This window comes from Petaurus breviceps, unplaced genomic scaffold (genome assembly GCF_028583685.1).
Source record: "Petaurus breviceps papuanus isolate PSGF00001 unplaced genomic scaffold, PetGlider_PUasm1.0 174, whole genome shotgun sequence".
Classification (NCBI taxonomy): domain Eukaryota; kingdom Metazoa; phylum Chordata; class Mammalia; order Diprotodontia; family Petauridae; genus Petaurus; species Petaurus breviceps.
In genome coordinates this window covers 68,073,916-68,093,390 of record NW_027185761.1, presented here as the reverse complement: position 1 = coordinate 68,093,390, position 19,475 = coordinate 68,073,916, and the positions used below count along the sequence as shown (strand labels likewise).

General features: G+C 42.9%; 1 long non-coding RNA gene across 1 annotated transcript in view; it reads left to right on the top strand.

The window, feature by feature from the left end:
* LOC138158243 (uncharacterized) overlaps positions 1-13,306 on the top strand; it is a 47,629-nt gene extending 34,323 nt beyond the window's left edge. The window contains exon 3 of the long non-coding RNA XR_011167600.1: positions 11,274-13,306. This is a non-coding gene — a long non-coding RNA (uncharacterized lncRNA). The remainder of the gene's footprint in view (positions 1-11,273) is intronic.
* Positions 13,307-19,475: the final 6,169 nt, after the last annotated feature.

The window sequence follows — 19,475 nt, the reverse complement described above, 5'->3', positions numbered from 1 at the left end:
CTTTCCTTTCCTTTCCTTTCCTTTCCTTTCCTTTCCTTCCCTGTCCTCTCCTTTCCTTTCTTTCCTCTCCTCTCCTCTCCTTTTTCCTCTCTTCTCCTCTCCTCCCCTTTCCTTTCCCCTCTTTTCTCTTTACTCCATTCCTTCCTTCCATTCCTTCCTTCCATTCCTTCCTTCCTTCCTTCCTTCCTTCCTTCCTTCCTTCCTTCCTTCCTTCCTTCCTTCCTTCCTTCCTTCCTTCCTTCCTTCCTTCCTTCCTTCCTTCCTATCCTTTTCCTTCTCCAAGCTATGTGATCCTAAAAAGAGATTAAAAACCACTTCTAGGTAATTTTCTTGTTTTTTATTCTGGATTTAAAAGCACTGTTGAAACATTTGGTCCTATCTAATATGAAATTGTTCTACTTTAGCATTGCATTCAGAAGTGAAATGTGGAAGAGATCATGCATTTAGGAAGCACCTACTACATGCCAAGCCCTGCCCCGATAAAGTCTTTATATGCATGACCTCCTCTGACCCTCCCAACAGCCCTGGGGGGTGGTTGCTATTATGACCCCTACTTTAGAGTTGAAGAAACTGAAGCAAACAGAGTTTCAGTGACTTGCCCAGCATCACACAGCTGGAAAGTATCTGAGACAGGATTGGAACTCGGGTCTTCCTGACTTCAGCCTTGGAGCTTTACCTACGGAGCCACCTAGCACTCTGTGGAATGTACAAGGAGCCTCCCTCTGTGAAAAATCCTGTCAATCCAGTCATTCAGTGTTGTTATTAAACCACATCATATCAAATGAATGAATAAATGAACTAATTCATCCAGTCAAAAGCATTTAAGAGCCTAATGTGTCTAAGGACATGGATCCCTGCCCCAAGAAACTTATATTCTAGTAGAAGATAAACTACAGACACAGAAAGATAGATACAAGACGTCCCCAAAGTCTTGGTGCAGCTTTGGTCACTCAGAGCTCCACCAAGGCTTTTGGGATGCTCTGTATCAATGAAAGGCGCATCCTAGACATGGCTGCACCTAAGTTCTAAGCAGGTTCTTCCCCCAGGTTCGTAAGAGGAACATGTGTCTTTGGGTCCACCTGCTCCACACGGCACCTGAAGTGTAGCTGGAGGACCAATCACTCACTAGTGAAATGGATTTAAGGGAGGCTGTGTGGCACAAGGGCCTCAGCCTCACTCTGCCTTCCAGAGTCATCAAGTCCAGTGGCAAGACAAGTGTGAAGATGACTGGTGATGGCCCAGGATGCAGTGGGTGACATTGGCATCTTCAGTGTCTGACCAGCCTCTCAGCACCTCGTGGTGCCTGCTCCAGCTGAGCTGTGTAGTGAGTGCTTAAAGAATGTATGGGGATTGATCGATGAGGGAAAACAAAGTCACTTGTAGCTGGACAATTCAGGGAAGGCTTCTAGGAAGATGTGGCCTTTGAGTTGGATCTTGAAGGATGGGTTGGGAATGAATAAAGTTAACTGCATTTACAGATTTTTAACATGGACAAAACTCCAAAAAAAGATGTTCTCTTTCACCAGTAACAGAATTATTTCACCCTGGTTAGGTTGACAGCATGTCAGAGCACATAGGAGGTTGTCTTTGAAGTCAAGAGGGCTTGAGTTTTAATCTTGCCTTGGAATATTCTACATGATCTTGGGCAGCAAGCCTCCATTTTCTCATCTGCAAAATGGGAATAGTCAAAGTATGTACCACACAGGGTTGCGGTGAAACTCCCTCATGCTAGCTGATGTTATAAAGTGTTCTGAAAACTGCCACTTGTCATCCCTCAGATTTATAATTCTTTCCAAAGTGTGAAACTGCAGAGACGTTCTCTTTTGGCATTGGGCTTTTACTCAAGGTACCTTGCTGCCTCCTTGGGAAGAGGTGGGATAGAGGAGATCTGTTTGAAATGTAATGAGGGGCCTGGCCTGTAGTGTCACTTTTGGGGAGGTGGAAGCTGCTGGATCACTTGAACTGGGCCCTAAATTGTTTGAATGTCTTCACTAAGCTTAGCACAAATACGGTGAACCCTTGGGAGGAGAGGGTCACCAGGCTGCCTAAGAAGGGACAAACTGGTCTTGGTCAGTGTCCAAGCTCTGCTGCCAGTCAATAATGGGGTGAGATCCAGGAGTGGTTTCTGTACTTTCAGATTGGAAAAGTGAGGAGAGCCAGTCTCAAAGGGAAAAGAAATAATATAATGAGGGCCCAGGCCTGGGAGCATGGGCAGTCTCTGCCTGCTGCCAACACATCTGGGTGGGAAAGGATTGGGAAGATGACTTCCAGATCTATGCAATGGCATGGAATGCAAAATGCTTTTCCTCTTCAGAGCATACATAGGTATACCATAGCCATCTCCTGTCAGTGATAAAGAAAAGACTTTTGGTTGGCTGCTAAAACTGAGTGTCCATTTTTAAAAAAGGTATTAACCAGACAAACTGGATCTTTCTTTCCTTCTTTCCCCCCCCTGGTGATTATCAAGGAAAGGATCACTGTAAGCCTCTTGGTGGAGAGAGGTGACATCAGTGGCCGATTCTTCTCAACAGGACCAATGTGTGCCCGTGGGCAGTGTGGCCATTTTCTGTCTCTTTCCTCTTCTTAGATGAAGGAGTGTTGTTGATGGCTTTGATCTTGAGAGCTTTGAGAAATTGAGCTATGAGAGGTCCAGGAGCTGGAGTCTACCCTAGTTTGTCTGCAGCTGATACGAATCTTCTAAATTCTGTTAGAAGAAGAGAAGCTAGACCAAACACTATAGACTCCTTTCCTTTTTTTTTTAAGTCTTTCTGCCTGGTGCATCAGAGAGCACAGCTGTGATCAGAGGCCTCCAAGACCCAGCTGAGGTGTGGATCAAGGACCACTGAAGCCCCGTGTCCTACAGCAGGGAGCTCATCCATTCCCCATGCTCCATTTGGAAGGAAGGTGGTGGAGTGACTGACTTGTAGCTTTCTTCCAAGTCAAGTGGATCATCCCAATGGCTTCAAATAGGGCTGATTTCTTCACTTCATAAGAGCAGTTATGTTCATCTGTCTGGGATGCCTAAGGGGTCTGGGATCACCACAGGCTGCAAGGCAGACTTTCCAGCTTCTTTCCAGGTTTACAGCTACTCTAGTGATCTTGGGAGATTCAGAGTCTGTATTATTCATCACTCTGACTTTCCCTTATTTTGGTCCCCCCTTCCCATGACATGGATTATGAATTGGGGTTGAGGGAGGTACTATTACCTGACTACTTTACAAAAGCTCCCACTCATTGCAGAATCTATGGATTCTCTGAGGTTTTCTAAATAAACCATCATGTGCTCTACAAATAGAGTAAATTTTGACTCTTCTTTTTTAGGTCTTTCTTAGCCATAGCCACCAAAGCAAATGAAATGGCAGACAGACAAACTGGCCCTTGGGGCCACAAAGTTGAATGTACACCCATAGCACAACATTCTCACTAGCTAAGGTAGCCAGTCAGTTTGGGACATTTGGGTCTGTGTTTTGTGGGGCAGAGCATCTTCAATGGATGTTATAAAGTAACAGAAATGATTGAAATCTCACCTGGCTTTACCAAGATGAACTATTTATTCACTGGAATGCTTTCGTTAGTCTAGTTGGAAGCTTTCTGGGATTCATGTTCTTGTTTAACTCTCAATCTCCACTGTGTTCAGATTTTCATATGATTCTTTTGGGGTCAAGTCACTGTAATGGGAATGTAAATTTGGAAGATCTTCCCTGCCCCTAGGCTAAAGTGCACCTGAAGCCTGGGGTGGGAGGCTTGTTTTTCAGTAGATACTTTTTGATTGGCCAGTGGGTCAATAAGGTTGTTACATTCTCTGAGCCAGGAGAAGGCTATATAAGCCCTGATGTGTAGATTTGTTTTGGGGCTCACTCTCACTTTGAGAAGTGTTCTGTGATTTGATATGGATTCTGGGAAGCCATTGTCCCCGGCTTTGAAACCCAGATGTTGAAACCCAGATGTTGATTGGGTATGGATGTAATGGTTGGACAGTTTGAAATCTGTCTACTTGATCTGTTTCTGTCTTGATAATTCTGTCTGTATATTCTGAAGTTCGGGGTGCTGACCTCTTTCTCCTGAACTAGGTAAATGATACATATTTGACTGATTAAAGTAAGCTTGTTAACCCATTTTGAGTTGCTTTCCTTTATCAAAGCAGATCCAAGAATCTGTGTTGGCAGCAAACCCTGAGGACGCTTGGGGTGCTTGCTGCTACAGTCACTTAGATGATTCCCTTATTTTCTTTGTGTTTGTAAAATTGAGGCAACTAGGTGGCCTAGTGAATAAAATGTTGGACATAGAATCTAGAAGGCCTGATTTCAAATTCTGCCCTAGTCACTTACCAGTTGTGTGGCCTTGGGAAAATCACTTAAACCTCTGCCTGCCTCAGTTTTGGATGGTGCAGTGGGTAGAGTGCTGGGCTTGGAGTCAGGAAAACACATGTTTAAATCTGGTCTAAGACATTTACTAGCTGTATGACCTTGAGCAAGTCACTTAACCCTATTTGCCTCCAGTTCTCCATCTGTAAAATAAGTTGAATACAGAAAGGACAAACTGTTCCAGTATCTTTGCCAAGAAAACCCCAAATGGGGTCACGCAGAGTCAGACACAACTTAAAATGACTGAACAACAATACAATCTCTCTCAAGGGAGATAATATTTATAAAGAGATTTGCAAATCTTAAAATGCCATTTAAATGCTCATTGTTACTTTGGGTTTTGGAACAGATAAGGTTTCATTGCTATCGAGAATTCTTGATGAGGAAACTCCATCCATCAAAGCCTATTGGCACCTACTCTGCACCTCCTTAGAGATTTGCCTAGAAAAGTATGAACACAAAATGACTTTTCCAATGGGGTGACCTTGGAGTTGGAACTCTATGAGAAAATGTGAAGATGACAGAATCGAAGAGTTTGAGAGTTGGGAGGGATCACAGCAGCCCTTTAGTCCAACTCTTACTCAAAAGAGATAGCTACAACAGTACATCTAAGATTTGTATGCAATGTCCTCAGGGGAAATTGTGCTCTGAAATCCCTGTTTGAGTTAATCAACATGGAGAGGTCACTGGGCTGAACTCCACCCAAATGCTGGCTTCAGCAGAGGAAGAATGAAGTCAAAATTTAGAATATGTCTCATTTTGAAATGAATATTTCACTGAATATAATGTTTTGATTCTTGATGACTTTATGATATTAGGATTCACATAAGATCTTCCTATGAAGCTTTAGGAAGCATCCTTCCCACCCTATTCCCCCACCACTTCCTAAAGATTATAGGGTTTCTTAAGACTTCATCAATAATTCCTAGATTATACTGTCTTTCTTTTGTGTAGCTCTGATTTCCCACTAGGAGCAAACAAATCTGTCTCCTCCTTAGTTTCTGTCCATTAGTTATAATCCATTTCCTGATGTGATGCTGTTAGCTCATTTTGACTTTCATATATTTCGCACAAAAGGCAGCTGACTTTTGATGTTTTTCTACTTATGTCTCATCAAAGGTTTTGGGGCATCTGTGCCACACAGCTCTCTACAAAACCACCTGCAAAACATTCAGAATCTGAAAGAGATCTCCTGATGAGGGTCTCGGTGGCACTGATTTACAGGTTGCTGAATGTAGTTAAATTGAAAACAGCCTGATTTCAAAGGCAGTGGGTGCCATTAATCCCTGAAGACTCTTGAAAGAGACAAGCAGCCCAAAAAATGTGTTGGGGGAGGGGAGATAACTTGTAAGGCTATGATACAAATCTGGTGAATAATCTGGTGAATTTCTCTTATATACAATAATCCCATGGAATCATTCTATAATACCCTTGTATCATGGCAGCAGTGCTGACACATGCTGGGTCTTCCTGACCCGGGGACAACTGTCCTGATTGGGATATTTGGGGGTTCGATTTCATGTGGAAGAAGATCTGGATTTGGATCTGGGCTTCAGTTTCTTCAACTGTAAAATCAGAGTGTTGAATGGTTGGGTAGCTTCTAAAGTTCCTTCCAATTCTGAATATATGATTCTAAGTCATTCCCCTACTGTTTCCTAAGGTTCTTTCCAGCTCTAAATCTGTGATTCTCTGATACTCATACAACAATAAGTCTTATGGACTTATTCTTTTGAGTATCTTGTTATTGAAGAAACTGGTAGATCGGCCATGGAAAATTAGACCCACCCACCGGCACTCACATAGATGTAGAGGCAATCTTGGTTTATAGGGTTTGGGGTTTGAGTTAGGTTAGGTCTGGCTTTTTCAAATTTGGAAGGATTACGTCAAGAATTATTAAAAGTGAAGGAGAGGGAAAGATTAGACTGCTTACAGTTTTTGAGTACTTGAAAGAAAAATCTGATGTAGCGATCTTAGCCTAGAACCTTGACTGATAACAGTTCCAAAGAATGAGCAAGAATTATGAAAGCTAGAATTTATATAGCACAGGTACTGCTAGGCACCATGCCAAATGCTTTACAAATATTATCTCATTTTGATCTTCACAACAACCCTGGGAGACAGGGTGCAATTATTATCTCTGCTTTATAGTTGAAGAAACTGAGGTTAGGTGATTTGGTCAAAGTCACATAGTTTATAAGTCTCTGAGGCTGGATTTGAACTCAGGTCTTCAAGACTCCAGGCCCAATGCTCTATCCCCTGTGCCACCTAATTGTTTCTAAATGGTGGATACTCAATAGGCTTCATTTATACCTGTGGTTATCCATTGTGGTCCTCTGTTGATATGCCACCAGCGCTGGATAACTCCATTGTGCAAAGAGGGCTTGGAGAGGATGTCTTTACTTGGATTTTCTGTCCTAGGGATTCCAAGAGTGAACTGCCTTGGGAAGTGGTGAGTTCTCCACCACTGGAGGTTTTCTAGCAGATCCTGAAGGACCATTCAGTGGGGATTCTTTAGAAGGGATTCTCACTAATGCACATATCCTTTCCTTTCTATTAATAAGATAAAAATTTAAACATGGAAAGTGATCTGGACTTTCAGCCACAGTCATCTTATTGTGTGATTTTATGTAAGCATTTCTGGAAGAGTATACATTGTGGAGTATATTTTTGAAGATGTTATGTCAAAACAATGTATCCTTAAAAATAATGAGATTTCAACAAATAGACTCGGCTGGCCCTGGCCCATCATCACACCCAGAATTGTGGTCCCCAATTTCCTATGGATGCCATTGGTCCACCAAAAGTTAAGAACAACTTTTTTTTACCCTCATAGTCATTGATTATGATGATGATGGTGATATCCCCTGAACTATGAGGCAAGGTTCTCAGCTGAGAAGATGGGGTGAGAGGAGACCATGGGAAATTTGGAAGGGGTAAGAAAATTTGGGAAATCCTCCATAGGAAATGGGATAATGAATCAATTAGAGAAGTTTAAAAGGATTTCCTTGCTATAGTGAAGACCCAGTGGAGATTATGGAGCACAAATTGGTAGTGGCCCTAGTCAGTGTGATTTTCTCCATCTTCATTCATCAGCATGTGAGGAGGAGTGAGGGCAGGAGATTGTAGTAATCCAGGGTTGGCAAGGTTGGCAATGGGATGATACAACAAAGGACTTGAGAGAAGAGGACAGTGTAGAGTTATGCTGGCTTACTAGTGGTCAAGATGGAGAAGAGAGGAGAGTATAGCCAGTTGAGGAGTTATGACTTGGGAAAGAACTGAGTGGGTGAGGGATTAGAAGTACAGATAGGACAAAGAACAGGGCTTTAGATTGCAAGAGATGGAAGAGGGAGAGGTGGAATGACAACAGATTGATCAGATAAGGGAGTTCCATCATTCATGAACATGGAAGTGGTGCATTTGTGGGTGATGGGAAGATGAAGGGTATGACCTTCTTGTGTGTAGTTGACCTGGGGGTGGAGAAGTAGTTCATGAGATGTAAGGAGACTGAGGAACCCTGAGGTGAGGGGATTTGAATGAGGAGTCTCTGTTCAGAACATCTGATTTCAAGACCAGATTTTCTTTTTCTGTCTTCTAGAGAGCAAAATAGACACTGACCATAGTGGGTACAATAGAATTAAACTGATCAGAAGATTCTTTGAATCCATTTGCTGTGAGTCATGGAAATGGCTGCATAATAGGAAGAGGCTGGTGTTTCAGGCTTTCTATGAAAGAAAGTCAGCCACTGCTGTCTCAGGGGGTAATCACAGTTGCTGTTTCAGTGGATAATAGTGCAGAAACACGACCCACACCATGGCCAAAACATTGGGTATTGAACACTTGACTTTAGGAACATGGACCCACAGCTTCTGGGGGCATGAAGACAGGAAATTTGGGTGAACAGCTAAAGGAATTGGAATTAAGTTGATTCTTAATTCTCTCTCTCTCTCATATATAAGAACCTCCCCAAAATAGAATCATTTGCTCTCAACACAATCTTGTGAAAGCTTTTGGGAACAGTTCACTACTTTGTAAGTTTAGAGATGGAATGCACCCTATAGATCTTCTAATTAAACATCCTCATTTTATGTTTTTCAAATTAAAATGTGTTATTGATGCTTTTTATGTTGCCAACATTTCCCAGTACTCCCACAGAACTCTACTTTGCAATAAAGATTGTCACAAAGAAATCCAGGTCACCAAAACAGACACCTTGACCACATCTGGTAAATTTTAATCCACTTTTTTTTTTTTAAGCAATCGGGGTTAAGTAACTTGCTCAAGGTTACATGGCCAGTTATTTCTTGGTTTGGTGCTGAGTATTGGAGGCCAGATTTGATCCCCAGGTCATCCTAACACTGGAGCCAGTTCTCTTACTCGCTGTGCTACCTGGCCGCCCCTAATCCACCTTTTTCAAGTAAATGGAGAGAGAAATGTTTCTTTAGGGCAGGGACTATTTCATTTTTGTTTTTGGATTGCCAGTGACTACCACATAGAAAATGCCTTATCAATGCTTAGTGACTGATTGATCTGAACTCCTCTGGAGTGGAGGTTGGTCAGGGCATTGATCTGAGTTTTGATGTCTGTTAGGGTTATTTTCATTTGTATCTTGTAGATTGTTCTCTTGTTTCTGCTCACTTCAGCTCATACAAATCTCCCATTTCTCTGAATTCTTCATATTTTCCATTCTTTAAATCACAATGATATTCCCTTACATTTATATACCTCAGGGTTTTTTTTTCCCCCAGCCATTTCCCAGTTGAAGAGCACCCACTTTGCTTTCAGTTATAGGTCTTTTTTTCCTGCTACCAAAAAAAAAATCTACACCTACAAAAAATTAGTCTTAGTTTGGTCTTGGCAACATAATGTGTCTGCTTTCTGAGGACCAACCTTAGTAAGAATAGAGATGGTCACCACCAGTAGGCTGGCTGGCCATTTGGGGATATATTCCCTCGGCCTTGGGAAGCCAAACAAATCAATGCACAAAGATGCCCTCAGTCCTATTTGGCAGTTTCCACTTCTAAAGTGATAGTATCAACATAAAACAAAAGGGATCAGAGTGTGATAAGAATCTGAGATGTTAGAACTTCTGTAAATATGAACTTAGCTGCTTAATTACCAATGAATGAACATGCTCCCCAAAGAAAGGAATCTTCTTAGTATTGACATTCTCATTGTAAACAAAACCAGGAAACAGAAGGAAGTCACAGTTAAAAGGAGGAATTCTCCCAGATCCTTTTTGGTGAGACCAATCAAAGAGGTGGAAGTATGGGAAGGGGATTGATCAGTAGAATTTTGTGACCAAATTTATGAACAAGGGACAGGGGCTTTCTACCTTCAAGTGCTGATAGCTCCCAGAACCCCTAGTTCTTCTAGAGCTAGTGGGTACTTGGAAGCCTTCCAGCCCTGATGAATGGTGTGGTCAGGAAACTCTCCTTCCCTTCTGGACTGAGGCTTTGCAGCCTAAGAGAACATGTTCTATTTGCATCAGATATCTTTGGGCTCATGTGGACCTCATAAGACACTTCTTCCTCTCTCCACTCCCCTCCTCTTTCCCTTTCACCTTCCCTTCTCTGTCTCTGTCTCTGTCTCTGTCTCTGTCTCTGTCTCTCTCTGTCTCTCTGTCTCTCTCTGTCTCTGTCTCTCTCTCTGTCTCTCTCTCTCTGTCTCTCTGTCTCTGTCTCTCTGTCTCTGTCTCTCTCTCTCTCCTTTCCTCTCTCGCTGTCTTACCAGATCATGGCCAATCAACCTTGTCTCATGTCTTTAACAGAACAATATCCCTTTTCAGCCTACATAGATAATAACCAAGTTGCATCAGTATTGATGGCCCTAGGATTTATATAAACATTTTAGACAGCTTAGATATGAAAGTGAAATTATTATAGAAATGGAAACTTCTTCCTCTCCACTCTGCCAGAAACTTATTTAAAGCTGAGGAAGGCAACCGAGAAAGCTGGAAGTCAGTGGCAAGGGTTCCATCAGCCAAGAATGTGCTTCTTCCTGTGGCCAGAGAGGGAAAGAGCAGGAAGGAGTTGTTTCTCACCGTCCTGGGGACTGCAGGTTATGGTCTCTGCTCCTGCTGGCTCTTGTCTGGGTGAATAATTCAGGCTTAGTCCTGTCTTCATAACAAAGTCTGAATGGCTCCCTTATTTCCCTGATCTTGGACATCATTCTGCCCATGCTGGCGCTGGCTTTCATCAGTTCTGCTTGGCTTCTCCTGCTGCCACCTGGGATGGTTTTTTCTGCAGCCATGTGCCATGGTTTCTCTGTCAACTGAAGCAAAGCATTTTGTCCTTCCCAGAAACCCAACCAAGGGCAAGGACAAAGCCCTTGGAACTTGGGAAGTCCTGGGCCAATCCACTGAGCCTCTGTCTGGCACCTACCTTCCCCAGGGTTTCCATGGCAATGCCTTGGTGGACAGGGCCCAGCACAAGTTGAAAATAGAAAATAGAAATCCCATGAAGTAGGTCCTAGTAACTGAAGTTCAGAGAGGCTGTGTGTCTTGTCCAGTGTCACAGGGCTCATAAGTATTGGAGGGAAGACTTGAACCTAGGTCTTCCTGACTCCCAAGTCTAATGCTTTGTCCATGCTGCGACATTGTCCCTAAATCGATGCACCAGATATTTGTTAGGAGCCTTTTCTCTGCCAAATTTCCATTTGTTGGTCAATGGACAAGAATTTCACGTTTAGAATTCCAACAGCAAATTCCATGTTTTAGCCAGTCTACAAATGGTGGGATTCTCAGTCCCACATGGGACTTTCCCACAACTTTGCCAGTGCTACAGACCCCTACCAAGGGCCAAAGGCATCTTGTGTTTCTTTGTGATCAGGGGAGGAGGTCGGGAATGGAGGATGAGGGAGCCATTGAAACTCCTAATCCTGGCTTTGATGGCCATCTTTTATGTCCACCAGGTGTCACCACACTACTGCATAATGAAGAGGTGACCTCTAACAGAATAGGAAGGAAGACTTGTACTGAAGTTACTGGTAAATGACATGTGGATAACACTGATTCCTGAGATGTAAACCTCACGGTGTCTGAGCCAGGAACAAGGACTTCATTCATTCATTCTTCATTCATCTATCCATTCTTTCATTCTCTTAAGACTCTGTCCAGCACCTTGCCTAGAGTCGGGAAGACCTGAGTTCAAAATATGCCTCACACACTTACTACCTGTATGACCCTGGACAAGTCACTTAACCTCTTCCTCAGTTTCCTCATCTGTAAAGTGAGAATAATAATAGCACCTACCTCCCAGGGCTCTTGCAAGGATAAAATTAGATCATATTTGTAAAGCCTTTTGAGCATTTTAAAGCCCTGTATAAATGCTAACTTATTATCCAGTCTGAGACCCCCAGCAAAATGCTTCATGACCCTTGCTCTACTTGGAGAAACTTGTCTGGATGAAATAAAGTGATGGCCCTGTCAAGCTGAGGGGATCTCATTCCTACAGGGTATTAAAGCCTTTTGTTTGGAGACTGGATTACTCTGCGATCCCTTTATCACTAAAACGAAGACTGTGTGTGTGGGGATTAGATAGGGACACTTTTCAAGTCCAGATGCCTTTTAAGAGCCTTGGTTCCCCTTGATCTTCCTTTGTAGTGGCTCTTCTGGCAAAGCCAAGATAAGGAGATGAGGGTGATAAACTGGGAAGGGGCCTGGTGATCTCTGGAGCGTCGGCTAGCTCATCGGCCCAATGCAACCAGCAGGCATTGCTCAAGGTCCTTTCCTTTCCTCTTTCTGACAAACCTCTGGCCAGAGACAGGGCCAGGAGCCTCAGAATTTAGGGGTGCTCGGTGGAAGACTGAGCACAGCTAATCAGGCTGCCCGGTAGGATTGGAGATAAATAACAGAGTTTGGTGTCTGACTCTAATGAAGAACGGCTTTGGCCAGCCTGAACCTTTCCATCTAGGAGATAGATCTTCCTGGCTGCCCATTTGCCTTCCTACCGACCATAATTTAGCCTGTGATGGGAGGAAGCTGGGAATTCACTGGCCTTGGATTCCTTGTGGCTGCCTTTTCATCCAAATTTGGGGCTTCCTCGAAGTTTTATTAACTTAATTTTACTTAAGTCGGCAGCAGATCCAGAGCGCTCCATGCCTAACAGCATGTGTTCCCGAGGATCAAAGTGTATTATGATGACAGTTATGTTTCTCCTATAGTCAGCTGCATGGGGTGTGTCCATTGTAGCCTGGCACATCCTAATGCCCTAGCAGCTTTCTCACCATGATGGGTGGGGCTCCCAGGGACCTCTACCCACCAGAGTTAGGGGAAGCTTGGCAAGCCTCTGGGGAAGCCCAGGTGCTACAGCACAATCCTGCTCACTTCCTCCACTTACCCATTCACCTTCCCTCTGTGGCTTCCTCACATCGATGTAGAAGGAAAAAGGGAACATATGGAACGACTTGGTCTTTCTTTTCTTTCAGTACTCCATGGTACTTCCTCTCTTGTTCTAGTAGAAGAGCCCAGTTCTTGCTGGCTCCACACAGCTGTCTGCAGTCCTCCTTCCCATCCCCAGGAGGTCCATGCTGATTCCTAGGGCTCCCATCAGCTGCAGTTGGATCAGGGAAAAATCAGGGGGACATTTCTTCCCCATTGACTGAATGATTTCCTTTAAAAGCAAGTTAAAATTTAAAATTTTAAAAGGAAAGTCTTGGAAAGACTGTTCTGTATTTTAGGATAAGGGGAATGGTTTGATGAATAGAGTCCACTGGAAAATTTGTATTTATTAAGGAAATTTTTATTGTTAATTAAAAACAAATTTATTTAAGTTTTGTTTTCTTCCTTTTGATGAATAAAAACAGTACGATTTATAATTAAGTAATAAATGTTCACCTTAAAAAAAATTCTCCAAGGGCACAGCATAATGAACTGTGCTGCACACACCTATGGCTTTAGTCCATTCATTCCAACAATTTGATACTTATTACGAATGTACTGTGAGCTAGGCAGGGCAGCTAGGTGGTTCAGTGGAGAGAGCACCTGGCCTGGAGTCAGGAAGATCTAAATTCAAATTTGACCTCAGACACCTACTAGCTGTGTGGCAAGTCACTTATCCCCTATTTGCTTCACTTCCTCATCTGTAAAATGGAGACGCACTGGACAAAGCAGTGGCAAACCACTCTGGCATCTTTGCCAAGAATACCCCATGGACACTGTCTATGGGGTCATGTAGAATCAGCACCCAACAACATGTGCTGGGCACTGCATGTGCTGAGAAGGGGCTGAGAAGACCCAATTTTTTAAAAAATGAAAAGAAATGAAAGAAATCCATGCAGACGTGGGTGCCTGTGGCTGCAGAATCCTGCATATGTTGCCTAGATGGTCAAGTTTATTGAGAGGCTTTTTGCTTCTTTCCTTTTAAATTCTTGTTCTAAGAGCTGGTTCACTGTCCTGTCTTCATTATTCCCTATTTATGCTGTAAACAGCTTGTTTTGTATGCATTGGTTTGCATGTGGTCTCCCATTAGCCTGTGAGCTCCTTGAGGGAAGGGACTGCCTTCTGCATCTCTTGGCAGCCCCAGCACAGTGCCTGGCACACGCTAGATGGAGCTTAGTAAATACTGATCGATCGATATATTCAATGGATATGTTCAGAAATGAATGTGATAGGAAACCGAAATAGTTTTATAAACAAAATGCAATAAATAATAAATATAGTAAAATAAGATGACAATAAAAATAAGACTACAACAAAATTCTGGAGAAAAATAAAAGAAATGGTTCCTGCCCTTGGGGAGCTTACCTTCTACTGGAAAGGGATATAAAACAGAAATACAAAGAAGTAAATGCGAAGTAGATGAAAACTAATCTGAAATCATTCAGTATTCGAATCCATTTTGGGGATGGACCCAGGCCAGCCAGACTTTCATCCCTTCCACATAGAGCTTTGGATTTTGAAGCCATTCTCTTCCCATTCCTCTTTTATGAGTCATCTTTCTCCATTAGAATATAAGCTCCTTGAGGGCAGGGACTATCTTTCTTTTTCCTTCTATTTGTATACCCAGCACTTGATATAGGACCTGGTTTGTGATAAGTGTTTAATAAGTGCTGCTTGTCTCATCTGCCTTCTAGAGGAAAAGAGCCAAGCCCTAATGATTGAGAGGGTCGGGAAAGGGGCAGGTAATACCTGAGCTGGGCTTTGAAGGGAGTGAGGGGTTCTGAGGTGAAGCTGGGGAGGAATAGCATTCCAGGCATGGGGACAGAAGGGCAGAGGTGGGAGATCTGAGGTTATGAAAGGGGGAAAACAAATAGGTTAATTTTACTTAAACAGACTGTTATAATGAAGGAGCACTGGCCATAGTTGGAACCAGGAGACCATGGAACATTGACATTCAGAAGTTGTATGACTATCACTGTTCGATTATCTTTCTCAGTTTCCTGTTTCTTCATCATAGAAATGAGGGTTCTTTGACTCTTTTTGCTCATCACAAATTCTAACTGGCCTTTTTTGGAGTGTATGTGTATCTAGATTTGTGATTTCAATATGTGGGGAGCTTCCAGTGAGGAAACCCCCTTCACCAATTCACCTTAAACATGGATAACTTAGAGTCTTGCAGAGCTGTCTGAGTGGTAACTGACTTGCCCAAGGTCATATAACCAACAGTATGAAATGACAGAAATGTTATTATTGTTTGAATCAAGTGCCCTGTATTAAGCTCACCTGCACTTAACTTAAGGATTTTTGCGGGAAGTGATAGAGGAGAAAAGGGTAAAATAGAAGTGAATCTAAGAATCAATCAACAAATCTCAATTAAGTACCTATTTGCCAAGCCCAGCGCTGCCCCCTAAGGGCAGCTAGGTGGCTATAGTGCCCAGAGCACCAGCATGGAGGCAGGAAGACTCATCTTCCTGAGCTTAAATCTGGCCTCAGAGTCACCAGCTGTATAGCTGTTTTAACCCTCTTTGCCTCAGTTTCCTCAACTGTAAAATGAACTGGAGAAAGCTCAGAGTGGGTCAGTGACTTGGATGAGGCCACCCAGTTGGTCAGTGGTTGAGCCAGGTCCAGTGTCCAAGACCCTGGATTGCCAGTGAAATTCTTTAATTCCTTGGATTGTGAAGACCCATGTCCATAGTTACATAATTAAGAAATGATGGATGGCCAATAGAATGTGAAGTGGAAAATTCCTAAGTGTAAAAGGAGTGAGAACAGGGGAACTTTCTCTTTGTATTGACTCAGACATAGAATGTAACTGGATGCCTAGAAGATAGTCAATAGTCAATAAAAATGCCCCACAGGACAAAGAAGCCAAGCCCCCATCCAGGTGAAGAGCCGTTTTGGGAGATGACTCCCAAGGCCTGGATCTGGCTGCTGAGGCCTCCTGGCTTCCACTTGGGGGGAACAGCAAGAGCTCCTGTGTGCAGATTGCTTGGGCCTGGTGCATTGTATAAAGTCTGCAGCTGGATGTTTGAGCCTTCTTAGGCTGGATCCCAATGAGATGGAAATGAAGAGTGTGTTGGACCCATTTCCCATTGGATCTTACTGTTCCCTAAACAAACATTTCCATATCTTTTGTCCAAGCCATACACAGGAACCTGTTGCCCAGAATTGCAAAGTGACCCATTTTATTCCGTGTTGCTGACAACAAACATTGCTGGAATTGGGGAATGGGAACAATTACTTGGCTCATTCTGGCCTAAACTCCCTCACTTTTATCTGAAAGGTATTGATGTTCAGGAGCCAGGGAAGCATGGGAAATGAGCGCTGGACCTGGGAATGGAGGTGTGGCTTCTGATCCCACCTTTGATACTAGCTGTGGGAGCTTGGGTGGGAGGAGAGGCAGTGTGGGGAAGTTGGTAGGGTACTGGGCACTGGCTTAGAACCCTAGAGAACAGGGATTCTCTTCTACTTTCTTTACATCCCCAGGGAGTAGCACAGTCCATTGCCCATAGTAGGTGCTTAATAAATGCTCACTGATTGTTAGCACCTACTAGCTATGTGACCTGGGGGCAAGTGACCTGACCTTTCTGAGCCTCAGTTCATCTGTAAATAAGGGGTTTGGATTGCATGGTCTGTAAGGTCCCTTCCAGGTCTAAATCAGGGATCCAATGTGCTGCTGTCCCTGAGCTGTTCAATGGAGATAATGAAGTCAATAGGATCTTTTTTCTCAGAGGGTGGTTGTGAGGGCCTGGTACTGTCATTATGGTTACCATAGTGACCATCTGCAAGCCATTAATTTATGGCAGTGTTGGAGGAAGAGGAAGGAAGAGTGAGGTCCAGGGCGTGGGGCAGAAAAAGCTTGGAACCACTGATCTATTCTGCATGTTTCATTTGTCAAAGAGAATTTTCTTGAGATGGGGAAAGACCAAGTAAAAATGGTCCACAGCTGAATTGACACTTAAGATAAGTGAAGAGATTTATATGAGAGCCCCAAGCTGCTCTCAAAGTGTTCAAATCAATAGATCCTGGTGAACTGCAGGGCATTGTGGATCCCATTGCTGAGACATGGTAGATGGTCTTTGAGGAATTGAGGCAAATAGGAGAGGGATAATATGGGACTAGCATCTGACAACTTTTTTTTTTTTTAATGACTGCATGAAGGCATTGATGGCATGATTATGAGATTTGTGGATGATGTGAAGGAGGGAGGTACAGCTCACATGTATGGAACAGGATACAAAATGATCAGGTATAATGGTCAGAATCCAAAGTGCCAAACAGAACAAGATGAAATTTATCAGGGATGAATATAAAATATTACTTTGGGTTAAAAAAATATCAGCTGTACAAGGTGGAAGAGACATGGATAGACAAGAGTTTATGTGAAAAAAAAATAGAAATTGGGTGATGAGAATCAGTCATGTCCTATGGGGCATGACTAGCCTCATAGTCTGCCTGGGAGAGACCTTAGACAGCAAGCCAGTCCTGGAGCTGATCATTCTAGCAGTGGGCTAATTGAGTTGATTGACCGTCTCCCCTCTCCTAGAGACCAGATGAAGACCTTGTGAATTTCCAAAGATTGGGAGAGCTGGTGTGTCCAGTGTGGACAGTTATGTCCATTAGAGCTCGTAGTGGTGTCTCTGAAAGAGCGGGGTCTGAAGATAGTATCTGCATCGAAAGGAATGAAAGAAGCCTCTAGAAAGTACCAATGTGTGCTAGGCTCTGTGCTAAGTGCATTTCAAATATAATGTCATTTGATCCTCATAGCAACTCGGGGGAGGGAGGGAGCAGGGAAGTGCTGTCGTTAATCTCCATTCTAAGTTGAGGAAACTAAGGCAAACAGTAGTTAAATGACTTTCCCAGGGTCACATGGCTAGTAAGTATGTGAGTCTAGATTTGAGCTCAGGTTTTCCTGACTCCATGCCCCTCACTCTATCTACTGTTCCACCAGCTGCCCCTATAATGAGAACCAAGCCAGAAGAGGTGCTACAGAAGACCAGCACCTAATACAGAAATGAAATTCTTCTTTCCCCTCCCCTCACCCCCCCATGACAGCAAACAATCTGATATAGGTTATATACTGTATTCTTTCTCTCTTTTCTTTTTAAAAGCAATTGGGGTTAAGTAACTTGCTCAAGGTTACATGGCCAGTTGTTTTTTGTGTGTGTTAAGTATCCGAGGCTGGAACTGAACCCAGGTCTCCTGACTCTGGGACTGGCATTCTTACTCACTGTGCCACCTAGCCACCCCTGTATTTTTTCTTAAGGAAAAATAAGAATCATACTCAATTTAAATTATTAGAATAAGTATTTCCATGGAATCTGAAGACTTTTTAACTATGTCTATAGATACCTAGGCAAAAGCTATATTTTGATCTTCCCATGGTTGACCCTGGGTTGGGAGAAAATAAAACAAATTCTGAGTTTTTAAGGGAAGATCTTGAGCTTAGGGCATGAGCCAAAAAGTGATTTGTAGAAAATTCCCTGGAATGAACCCAGTTTATCTATATGTAGGGTTGAGGAATCTTCCACATATTATATATGCTTTAGAACCAAACATATTTGCTCCCAGTTTCTCCCAGGATGAGTGTTGAGAACCAGGAGAGGCTTACAAGTCATAGCACAGGTCATACTGCTGTTTTGGACAATGCTTCACCTATCACATATTACTGTAGTGTCACTTACTGATGTCATAGACTGACTTGAAATCCATAAAAGGCTTATGGCAGAGTGGAGCCAGCTAGAGGTCTTGCCCACTATAACTGTGCATCCATTTTTTTTTTTTTGGTCTAGGTCTTCCCCAAAAGAGGAAGGAACTGTTTTTTGTTAAGAACACTGTTTTCTTTATGTACAGTGTTCCTCCCAAAAGTCAGAAAAGTCTTAGACAATGAGGAAAAATCTCAAGCACTGTAACTAATTTCCTATTTGCATCCAAGAGACCATAGACCTATTTTCTTTCTGGTCTTGTAGGGGAGAACTTTTATTTAGTGTTGATAAGCATTATATTCCTGTGTGTATGGTACTGTGCTAGGCTCTTTGGGGATTACAAAGAAGACATGGTCTCTGCTTTTATCCAGCTCACAGGGGAAATAAAAATATAGCAACTGAAGTACAAGATAGATCATTTAAGCTCAGAGGGGAGACTACTTCCAGCTCACAATACAGAAGGCAGAGGCTGGAACCAGATGGCAAGGGTTGAGGGGGAATAGGTGTGTGTCTATAGAAATTGAGGTAGTCAATGTGGGCTAATTTTTGAAGTTTGTATGTGAAATGAGGGAGAGAAAGAATATTCAAAGTCCATTGGGGTAGCCAGATCTTTCAGAATCTGTGATTTTTGTCAGTATGGCTGTTCACATTGTGGTAAAGTGGATAGATGCTGAGCCTAGAGTCAAGAGAGAGTTGGACTAAAATTCCATCTCTGACATTTACAACTGTGTGACCATAAGCAATCCACTTAATCTCTCTGAGTATCACTTTCCTTTTCTGTAAAGTGGGCTCAGTCACATCTGCTGTCATCAGGATGTTAGATTCTGGTGAGTTAATGTATAAGTGGCAACTCCTCTTTGATTCAGAGCTGCCATAGCTAAAAACTCATCATCCTACTAGACTGGCCCCCAGATAACAGAAGTTCAGTTGGTTACTGAGCTGGAATAAAGGAAATTAAAAAAAAATTATGTGTGCATGCGTGCGCTTGTGTGTGTGTGTGTGTGTGTGTGTGTGTGTGTGTGTGTGTGT